Genomic DNA, 11,343 nt, shown 5'->3' with positions numbered 1-11,343 from the left:
TATAATTACACATTGAGCCCAACCAGATATTTCAGGAAAATCTCTCCCTTTCTTAAGATCCTTGTCTTAATTTTACCTGCAAAGTTCCCTCTACCATGTAAGGTAACCCATACATGCTGGAGATTAGGCTGTAGACAACTTTAGGTAGCCATTAATGTCTGGATGAAGGAATAGCATTGAAAAAGGCACCAAGACAAGAAAAATGTGCTAGTCCTTGAAAATAGATTAATTTTCTTGGAAAATAATTGTATGTGGTTAATCATTAGGATTGAGGCTGAAAAGGTTATTATTTTGTATATACTAAATTAAGTAGTAGGTAACTAACCTCAAAATGGTTACAGTCTAGTAAGGAGGAAGACCTCTATATGCAGAGTAACCACATCTGCCTGGGATGGTCCTAGTTTATGCCCATTGTCTCACTTAAATATTTATGATGCCACTTTCATTCTTAAAATGTCTTGATCTGGATGATGAAGTATATGGTCACCCTGCCATCCGTAAATAGTCATCCATATTTATTGACTATTACCATATGGGAACACTATGTTGGGTCCTGGGGACGAGTAAGAGATAAGGGCAAATGTTCTGTGTTCAAGATGTTTACCATTTAGTTGTAGAGTCCAAAGATGTTTATAACACGATAAGGCAGCACCAAAATTATTTGGTCAACAAGGCAGCAGCATAAATGCTAAGCAAGAGAAATAGAAAACAGGTGCTCTAGACAACAAGAGCTATAAGAAGATGAAAGTTTGGTGAGCTGGGCAGTTTGGGTGAGCTGGGCAGGCTACAGCCAGTGAGACACACTGGCTGGTGCTGGATCTTCAAGTGTGGTCAAGCTTGTGGAAATGGGAATACACAGGAGACACCCAGGTAAGAGGGTAAACCTGGATCACTGATGTGTCAGTAGAGATGGAGAAAAATGTCACTGTCTTGTGCTTCCTTTCAGTACTTTGTTGAATTCAACGCATTCTATGCTTTGTTTTTTGTTGTTGCTGAGTCAGAGTTTCACTCTGTTTTCCCAGGCTGGAGTGCGGTGGCACACTCACAGCCACTGCAGCCTTGACTTGCTGGGCTCAGGAGATCCTTCCACTTCAGCCTTGCAAGTAGCTGGAACTACAGGCATGTACCAACACTAATTTTTTTATTTTGTTGTAGAGACAAGGTCTTGCCATGTTGGCCAGGCTGGTCTCGAACCTGTAGGCTCAGGCAATCTTCCTCTTGCCTCTGCCTCCCAAAGTGCTGGGATTACAGGCATGAGCCTCTATGCCTGACCACATTCTATGTTAGGAAGCTCTATTATTTTATATACCACCAAGAAAGATGATTGCCAATCAGCTTTAAGATATATTCTGATTACAGAGATGTTAAAATGCAAAAAAAAAAAAGCATTTTATAATCAGTGAAATAATATATTTGTCAAATTTAAAGACTCTTGCTAAAGTGGCTCATCTCTGGACTTAAGTTTAATTTCTTTAAGTTTTGTTTTTAGTATTTGGAATTTAAAATTATTTGATCATTCTATAGCTTTTCTTTCAAGGATATTCATATATCAAACTACGAGACTATAAAAAATATATGTAGAATTGTATAAATATTTTCCAGAGAAGTCAGAAGGAATTCTTTTTATCCATAAATCTCTCCTCAGGTACAACCTGAAATATTCAGAATTGGTATAACCCCTATAGGATATTAAAAGAGCTGTACATTTTAATTGGGTTGAGTCTAGATAGAGTATAATATATTAGTTAACTAGTATATTTGCATGCATTACTTTACTGTCTCCCAAACTTGCTGAATCACACAATCACCTATGGTTTTTGTTTAAAATGCATCAGATTTCTCCCCTGAAGATTTGGGTCCAGTAAATCTTATGTGGTATCTGATAACTTCTGTTTTCCATAAGCACTGGCTGTCTTATGGTCAGGAATCTCAGGAAATATCGGATTAGGTCGTAATTAGTATCCTGCTGTGTCACACTGTGGCATGCTGCTGATGGTATACCATGGGACATTTGGATGGGAAGAGGATAGAAGCTGTTGTATGAAACTTGGATAGAAGCTGTTGTATGAAACTAGATAGAGAAGAGTCTCAGATTGGCAAGGGGCAATTTGAGGTCACTGAATGCTTAAGGGGAGGAAGGAGTTCTAGGATAACCATTGACATTGAATCTGTTGAGTGCTTTACAAAGGGGCTTTCCTAACTGGTCTGCAAATAAACATGCTCTTTATATAGTACCCATGTTATTCCTAGAGGTTAAGGTGTTCACCTATGGTTCCACGGGAATTGTCAGAGCTGAGACATGCATGGGTGTAGTAGCAGTGGATGAAAGGAGCTTTTCTCTCCTGAAGCTCGTCCAACTGATGTCTTCACCACACATTTAACCTATGTGGCAGTCAACTGTGTCTACCCTTTAAGCAATCGTGCGCCTAGTGAATAAACGAACAGGAGCTAAAACATTTAGGAATAAAGGGGCATAATATATGCAAAAAACAAACAGGATATGCATAATCATATCCCCCAAATGCCAGAAAATTTTAGTTCTATTAAATTGGACATTACATAAATTCCCCCAGAACTCAGTCTTATCCTATTGTTCTATTTTTCAAATTGGAGAACATTTTTCTGGTCATAATTATAATAATCACTAACACTTACCACGTGTCACATATTGTGCTGAGTACATTACTTGCTTTATCTCATTAATTTGACCAGAGGCTGGTACTGCAACAGGACCCGTTTTGTATATGAGAAAATGAAACCTCAAACAGGTGAGACACTGGCCCATGATGGCTCAGCTAGTGAGTGGCAGAGTAAGTATTCAAATTCAGGTCTGGCAGATTCTAGATATTGAATTACATGTCCTGTATCATCCCTTCCAGCCCATGGGTCTAAGATGCCCCAGTTCACCAATGCACAGACTAGCCTTGAGGCTTGAAACTGGAATTAATTTATCAAGGCACAAACTAATAATCAACAGAATATATATTGCCCCAGATTGTCTCTACTGCTGCTTCTAGACTCTGTGGTGTTGAGAATGATTATACTCTAAAGTCTTGCTAGTGACTCTATATCTATTAGAATGGTTATACCAGTGGGATCAGGGCCCAGTTCTCTTAGATGCTGAGGTACATGTTCTAACAAAACAGGTATTTTATAGAGGAAAATAGAAAAAAAAATAGCTTGACTTTTTTACAATTATACCCAAGATTTCCAAGTCATTTTACATTTGCTTCAAATTGCCTTGGACTATTTTAGGCTAACTTTAATCCCCAAAGATACCTGTCCTCTCTTTTTTGCCATGAGAAAAAATGGCTGGTCCCTGCCCTATTTCTAACCTGTTGTGAAGGCTGTCTTACTTAACCCCAAGCATGTGGGTGTAACTGGCTTTGATAGACACATGTAAATATCTTTGCTCCAGGTACCAGACCTGGGTATTGCGACACTTCCTGAATCCATTAAAGATAAAGGGTATACTTGTTTCAGTGGCATGATTTTTCTGAGATAAACAGAAGGTTGCTTCCATTGAAATCACTTTCCTAGGAGTACAAAATTGGTTAGCAGTAATTTAATTGTGTTAGTGTTTTCTGAAGGTAAAAACACAAACAATATGGAAAATTTTAATAAATGTAACTCTTTATAGTAAAACCCAAAAGTTTAAAAAGGGGAAAAAATGATTATTACAAAATTATAGGGACAAAGGGAGCACAGTTTGAAGCGGCTCATCTATGCTATATGTCCACTTGTGTTGGTTTGCAAAGACTGCCGTAACAAACTACCACACACTGGGTGGTGTTAAACTACAGAAATGTGTTTTCTCATAATTTTTATGGCTAGAAGTCCAACATCAAGGTGTCAAAAAATAGTTGGTGTCTTCTGAGGGCCTCTCTCTTGGCTCATAGATGGCTGTCTTCTCTCTGTGTCTTCATATGGTTCCCCCACCCACCCACCCTCGTGAGTGTCTGTGTCCTAATCTCCTCTTTTTATGAAGACATTAGTCAGATTAGGGCCCACCTATGTGACCTCATTTTAACTTAATTATCTCTTTCCAGGCTCTACCTTCAACACACTCATATTCTGAGGTACTAGGGGTTAGGACTTTAGGATATAAATTTTAAGTGAGGTGGGGGCACAGCATTCAGTCCATAACACCATCTCATTAAACAAGTGGCTGGTCCACTTGCCAGCATGATGCGACCCACCTGCTAGTAAGCGTCCCACACCTTCAGGCCAGTGTCAGAGAACTGCTTGCTGACATCACCCGCCTGTCTACTGACAGAACCCACCCACTTGCCTGGGTGTGGTCCAATCTTGGTACTAAAAAAAAATCTCTGACTTCCAGCATCGCTTATTTGCAAAGCTGCTCCACAGCTCCTTTCCTGATGCCTCAGCAATGATTTGGGCAAACTTTCTTCTTTCTGCAGAGTTTCTCTCTGTCCTTTCTGCTCCTTACCACCTTCACTCAGCAGCCAGAGCTTTTGAGTTAGAAAATTACTTCCTGGCCAGGCTTGGTGGTTCAGCCTATAATCCCAGCACTTTGGGAGGCCAAGATGAGTGGACTGCCTGAGCCAGCGGGTTGGAGACCAGCCTGGGCAACTTGACAAGATCTCATCTTTACAATAAATCAAAAATTAGCCGGGTGTGGTCGTGTGCGGCTATATTTCTGGCTACTCACTCACCATATTCATTAGATCTCTGCAATAGAAATTGTCTTTGCTAATAAACATATACAGTTGTTAATAACATCAAATATTTTGCAAGCTTCAATTTTGTAAAAACTTAAAATTACAGGGATAACATTTATACTAATTAAGGTTCTCTTCCTTAAGAAGACTGAGGCTGCAGGATCTCCAGAGCCCAGCAGGTCAACACTAGGGTGGCTGTGAGTGTGCCACTGCGCTCCAACCTGGGCGATGGAGTAAGACTTCAACACACACACACACAAAAATTACTTCCTGCGGCTCACCTGCTTAGCCCCCACAAGTGGTCTCGTATCAGAATTAACCCGGGCTTCCTACCATGGCTGATGATGCCTTACAACATTCAGCCTCTGAGTATTCTTGGACCTCATTACCCTCCAACTCACTCCTCACACCCAGTATGCTTGAAAACCTGTCCTGCTTTTTCTTTTTCTTCTTCTTTTTTTTTTAAGTTGGAGTCTCACTCGGTCGCCCAGACTGGAGTGCAGTGGCCGCTCCCAGTCACCGCAGCCTCGACCTGCTGGGCTCCGGCGATCCTTCCGCCTCAGCCTTCCGAGTAGCCGGAATTACAGGCATGCGCTACCACGCCCGGCTGATTTTTTTATTTATTGTAGAGATGAGGTCTCGTTGCCCAGGCGGGTCTCGAACCCACGGGCTCAGGCAATCCACTCACCTCAGCCTCCCAAAGGCGCGGGATTACAGGCTGAGCCACCGAGCCCGGTTTCTTCTTCTTCTTTTAAACAGGGTCTCATTCTGTCACCTAGGCTGAACTCCGGTGACACAATCATGCCTCACCACAACTTCATCCTCCTGTCTCAGGTGATCCTTCTGCCTCAGCCTCCTGAGTAGTGGGGACTACAGGAGAGTGCTAACTTGCCCAGCTAATTTGTTTATTTTTTGTAGAGACAAGTTCTCGCTATGTTGCCCAAGCTGGTCTCCAACTCCTGGCTCAAGCAATCTTTCCACCTAATCCTCCCAAAGTGCTGGGATTACAGGCCACTGCCTTGGCCTGATTCTTATCTCTTCTAATTTCTCAACAAACTTGAAAAGCTCATTTATGTCTTTAACTTTGACCCATACCCACTGCCTGAATCATCCTCCACACAAAGCTTTGGATGTCTCACTCGTCATATTCATTACATCTCTGCAATAGAAATTGTCTTTGTTAATAAACATATAGAGTTGTTAATAACTTCAAATATTTTGCAAACTTCAATTTTGTAAAAACTTAAAATTACAGGGGTAAAATTTGTACTAATTAATGTTCTTTTCAGGAAGAACTACATTTAAGGCACCATAGGTAGATGGTGTAGGGGTTGAAAAAAAATCAACTCAAAAACTGCAAATTAATTGGAGAAAAAAGCATACAAACTTATTAATGTGCATCCAGGGAAGAACCACAGAGTAATTACTTCCCCCTCAATGGGGTTTAGAAGCTTATATACCATCTTGAGGTTACAGGAAGAATGCAGCAAAACAGCTATGATAGTAAATCTGGTTATAGGAGGGGGAAAGATGAGGCCTTGTTAGCAAAGGTGGCCTTGTTATGTAAATGAGAACTCACAGGTAGCAGCCCTTAAAGAGAATAGATGATAAATGCGTCTTTTAGATCTTTAAAGCTGTTAGACTCAGTTAATTTTTCTTAGATCCAGACAAGGGAAAGCCTCAGAGAAAAACTGGCTGCCTGAATGCAGATTCTCTGTAGATACAAATCTCCCCTAGGACAGACAGCTTCACAGGGTTACTTCTGATTGCTGGCTATCTGAACAACCATCTCAAAATATGTCAAACAAGTATATGGGGGGGCGTATTTTTATTTCCTTCAATCCCCACTTTGAAATTTTTAAAAAAGTTTCACAAACATAATAAAGTTCCTTATGTCCAGGCTTTTTTCGAGCTAACTCATCATCAGGACCTATGTTCTTCCTATTGCGTGTTTGTTTTCATTCCCCCAATAGCTACTTCATCCCTGGATGACTTGGATCCTGCTGACCTAGCTGCCACTGCCTCTCGGAACCCACCTTTATCTCCTTACCCTCCACAGGCTCCTGTCCCAGACTTACCGGCCCTTTCTCTTCCTCCTCTGCCCCATACCCACCTTTACCTAAGGACATGAGTTCAGTGCCAGCATCCATGACTGCTGACTCTAGTCTTCCTCCTCCTCTCTCTTCCTACCTGCCACCACCTTCACCTGCACACACTCGCTCTGGCAAGCCATTCCAAGCTCCCACTATCAACCACCAATTTTCCCTAAGGGAAGTTGTAGGAGCTGAAGGAATATCCATAGTTCATGTCGTGTTTTCTTTTCTGTCTTTTTTTTTTTTTTGAGTTAGAGTCTCTGTCTCCCAGACTGGAGTGCAGTGGCACACTCACAGACACCACATCCTCAACTTACTAGACTCAGGTGATCCTTCTGCCTCAGCCTTCCAAGTAGCTAGAACTACAGGCACGCTCCACGACGTCCTGCTAATTTTTTGATTTATCGTAGAGATGAGGTCTCGCCAAGTTGCCCAGGCTGGTCTTGAACCCATGGGCTCAGACAATCCTCTCACCTCGGCCTCCCAAAGTGTTGGGACTATAGGCGTGAGCCACCATACCCAACCATGTCGTGTTTTCTATGATAGATCTTTCCCAACTTGAAGCTAAACTAGGATCTGACTCTACTGATCCAGCTAAATTTTCCAAGGAGTTCCAATATCTCTCCCTTTCATATGACCTTATGGCAGAGAGGGGCTGGTAGCAGTTAAAAGTATTCCTTTTGAAAATCAATCAACAAGCTCTGAAAACCCACCAGACCAGTTTTGTTTGAGAAAAACTAAATACCCAAGGACTGATGATTTTCATGGAAATGCAAAAGAGTAACTAATTCACAGACTTATCCAAAACCCCTCTTTTGAAGTTGACAGTTTACAACCCTGCTTGCTGTACATTTCCTGGAGACCATTTGTTCTTTGTAAGATCTGATTTTGCTGAGTACAACCTTGTAAATTCCAAAGAAAATGTGTAATAGCTCAACACGACCCCCCCTCCCTTACCTAAATGAAGGAATAAGACCCCTCTTTTCCCTTTCTGGAGGGCTCGGCCTGGAAGCCTTAGCCCGCCGAATCTGCCAGCGTCAACACAATTGCCACTTCCTATAATAGTCTCGGTGTCACAACTTCTCTGTCTTCCCACTACAACCTCACTTGGAGAGATATCCAAGTTATTTTGACCACTACAACTAATCATGAGGAATTCAATCAAATTGCTGCTAAAGTAGCAGCAGTCCCTAGTAGAACTTTTAGACCTGGCTTTCAAAGTCTTTAACAACCAAGAGGAGGAACAAAGGGAGGACAGGAAAACTGACTCAGGCCTTCCAGCTCATAGCCACAGCTCTTACTAGAGCTAAAGAAAGGAGAAACAGAGACTCCCACCCTGGGAAATCTGGCAGTAATTGGGGTAGGCACTGGGGAAGTGATTGCCATGTCTGCCCAGCTGGACAGAGGTACACCCCCGAGGTATCTGCACTACCGCCAAACCAACACATAGTAGAACTGTCTACTTATTCTCCACCACCAGTCATGCATCATACTGCTAGGTTGGTCTCTGAGCCAGAACTACAGGGTCTTTTGCAATCTGATTGATATACCTCTGGTTCAGTTACCCCATGCTCTCCTGAACACCCCATACAACCAACTAAATCCAGAGTGGAAATCTCTGTTGCTGGTAAGTTTATCTGCTTTATCATCGATACTGGGGCTACCTGCTCAGCTTTAACTGAATTCCTTGGTCCTCTCCTTCCTTTTTCCTGTCTCTATGGTAGGAGTCAGCAGTGTTCCTTCTAAGCCCCTAACCACACTACCCCTCCCATGCATACTGGGAAATCAAGTGTTTCACCATTCATTTTTGGTCGTCCTTACTTGCCCAGCTCCCTTGCTCAGCAGGGATATTATGCATAAACTGAGAACTCACATTATTCCCTACCCAGAACCCCCACCAGTTTGTTTTGTAGGAGTACTCCACAGGACTCTTGACCCCCAAGCCCTCTCCAGACCAGGGCCTGGCCCAGAAGGCCATATCACCCACTCCTATTCCTTCTTACATAGAGGAACAGGTTCCCCTCTAGTTTAGGACATGTCTACTTCAGGCCGAGATTCACATATCATGCCTATCTCCATTCAACTTAAAGACCCCCATTCCTTCCCTAACAGGCCTCAAAACTCCATTAGCTATGCCAAATTACAAGGTCTTAAACCCTTAATAGCTAAATTCCTCAAAACTGGAATTCTTAAGCCAACCAGCTCCCCATACAATACTCCCATTCTCCCAGTTTGCAAATCAGATGGAACTTATCGTCTAGTGCAAGATTTGCGAATCATTAACAAAGCTCTGGTCCCTCTTAATCCTACCATTTCCAATCCACACACTCTCCTCATTACTGTGCTGCCAAATACATAGTACTTCCCAGTCCTGGATTTAAAAGATGCATTCTTTACTTCTTCCTTGTTCCCAGAATCTCATAATATTTTCGCCTTTACATGGACTGATCCAGATTCCAATAGGTCTCAGCAGCTAACATGAACTGTATTACCTCAGGGCTTCCAAGATAGCTCTCACCTCTTTGGCCAAGCTTTAGCTTCAGACCTCTCCCAGCTTTCAGTTGAGCATAGCACCCTTATACAATACGTAGATGATTTATTATCATGTAGCCCTTTCCTTAAACTAACTCAGCAAGGCACTGTTACTCTTCCTACCTTCCTTTGTAACAAAGGTTACCAGGTTTCTCAATCCAAGGCTCAACTTAATTTATAGCAAGTCACCTATTTAGGCTTTAAGCTGAGTCCAGGACACAGGGCCTAACTATGCAAAGGAAATGACTTATTACCTCTCTGCCATTTCTTAGTCAAAGAAAGAGCTCTGTGCATTCTTGGGGCTCACAGGTTGCTTTAGAATCTGGATTCCTAATTATGGCCTCATAGCAAAACCTCTATACAAGGCAACACAGGGTCTGGAACATGAGCCTCTGAATTGGCACTCGCTGGCTCGAACTGCTTTCAACACTTTGTAGTGGGCCCTCACCCAAGCTGCAACCTTGACCCTGTCTAATCTCCAAAATAATTTTCTCCTCCACACAACAGAGAGGGGAGGAATAGCACTGGGGTTACTAGGACAAATATGGGAAATCCTAACCTCACCGTTCAAACATCTAATGCTCCAAACCCAGCTACCCTTCTGCCTATGCCAGAACCAGTAGTACATGATTGTTCAGAAAATTTAGACACTTTTAGGGCAAAGTCGATCTGACAGATGCTCCTCTCTCAGATCCAGAGCACAAATGGTATATAGATGTTAGCATTTTTATTCTGAATGGGGAAAGAAAAACAGGTTATGCTATCACTACTACAACTGAGTTCATAGAAAGTGCACCTCTACCTTCAGGACTTTCAGTCTGGAAGGCAGAATTTATTGCACTAATCCAGGCACTTACTCTAGGCAAAGGTAAAAGGCTTAATATTTACACTGATTCAAAATATGCCTTTCAGATACTACATTCCCATGCAGCTATTTGGGAAGAAAGAGAATTGCTAACTACTAAGGGAACATCCATTATGCATTATCTTATAGATTAATAAAGTGGCTCAGCTTCCAGTGCAGGTGTCGGTCATACATTGCAGAGGACACCAGAGATCACACAGCCTGGAAGACTTAGGAAATGACAAACTGATAAAGAGGACAAAAAGGCGGCCCTTGCACTTTATCTGCTCACCAAGACTGTAACTATTTCCTTGGTCACTCCAGAATACACAGTTGATAAGGAAATTTGGTTATTTCTGTGGCATACAACAGTTTAACATAATAGTCATAATTATTAGCCAGGCTCAGTGGCTCAGCCTGTAAACCCACGCCTTTTGGAGGCTGAGGTGAGTGGTTTGCCTGAGCCCGCGGGTTCGAGACCCGCCTGGGCAGGCGAGACCTCATCTCTACAATAAATTAAAAAATCAGCTGGGCATGGTAGCGTGTGCCTGTAATTCCAGCTACTTGGAAGGCTGAGGCGGAAGGATCGCTGGAGCCCAGCAGGTGGAGGTTGCGGTGGCCAGGAGCGGCCACTGCACTCCAGTCTGGGCAACAGAGTGAGACTCCAACTCACACACACACAAAAATTATCATCATCATCATCATTATCATTATTACTGGTAATATACACTAAGACATATCAAAATTTTAGGAATCTCATACAATTTTGGACCACGTTAATAACACACACCATTTCTGATTTGATAATGCTTCCCATAAGATTTTAACATACCAAATAAGCCTAATGTGTTTCTCATGGACTTTCATAGACCCTAATATTAAGAAAGTTAATTTGAGGTCAAAGACTGAATTTAAAATTTGAAATTTGATTTTGGAAAATTTACCAAACATGAAAGATTTAAAATACTTGCTCAAAATGGGACCATAGCTTATTCATTTAGCCAATGTGATAATTCAAAAATTTCAAAAGGCAAAAACCTTTACTCTGATTGAGAGGAGACTAGGTTTTCAAACAATCAAAACACCTAATAAAGACAACATGAGGCAAACAAAATCTATCTCTTCTTCTTGTTCCTTTTTTTTTTTTTTTTTTTTGCAATTTACTGAAAAGGTAAGCACAAATCTTTTACTA

Source organism: Carlito syrichta, unplaced genomic scaffold (assembly GCF_000164805.1).
Source record: "Carlito syrichta isolate Samal-C Ts95f unplaced genomic scaffold, Tarsius_syrichta-2.0.1 Scaffold302862, whole genome shotgun sequence".
Classification (NCBI taxonomy): Eukaryota; Metazoa; Chordata; class Mammalia; order Primates; family Tarsiidae; genus Carlito; species Carlito syrichta.
The sequence above is the reverse complement of the archived record's forward strand: the minus strand, read 5'-3'. Positions refer to the sequence as shown.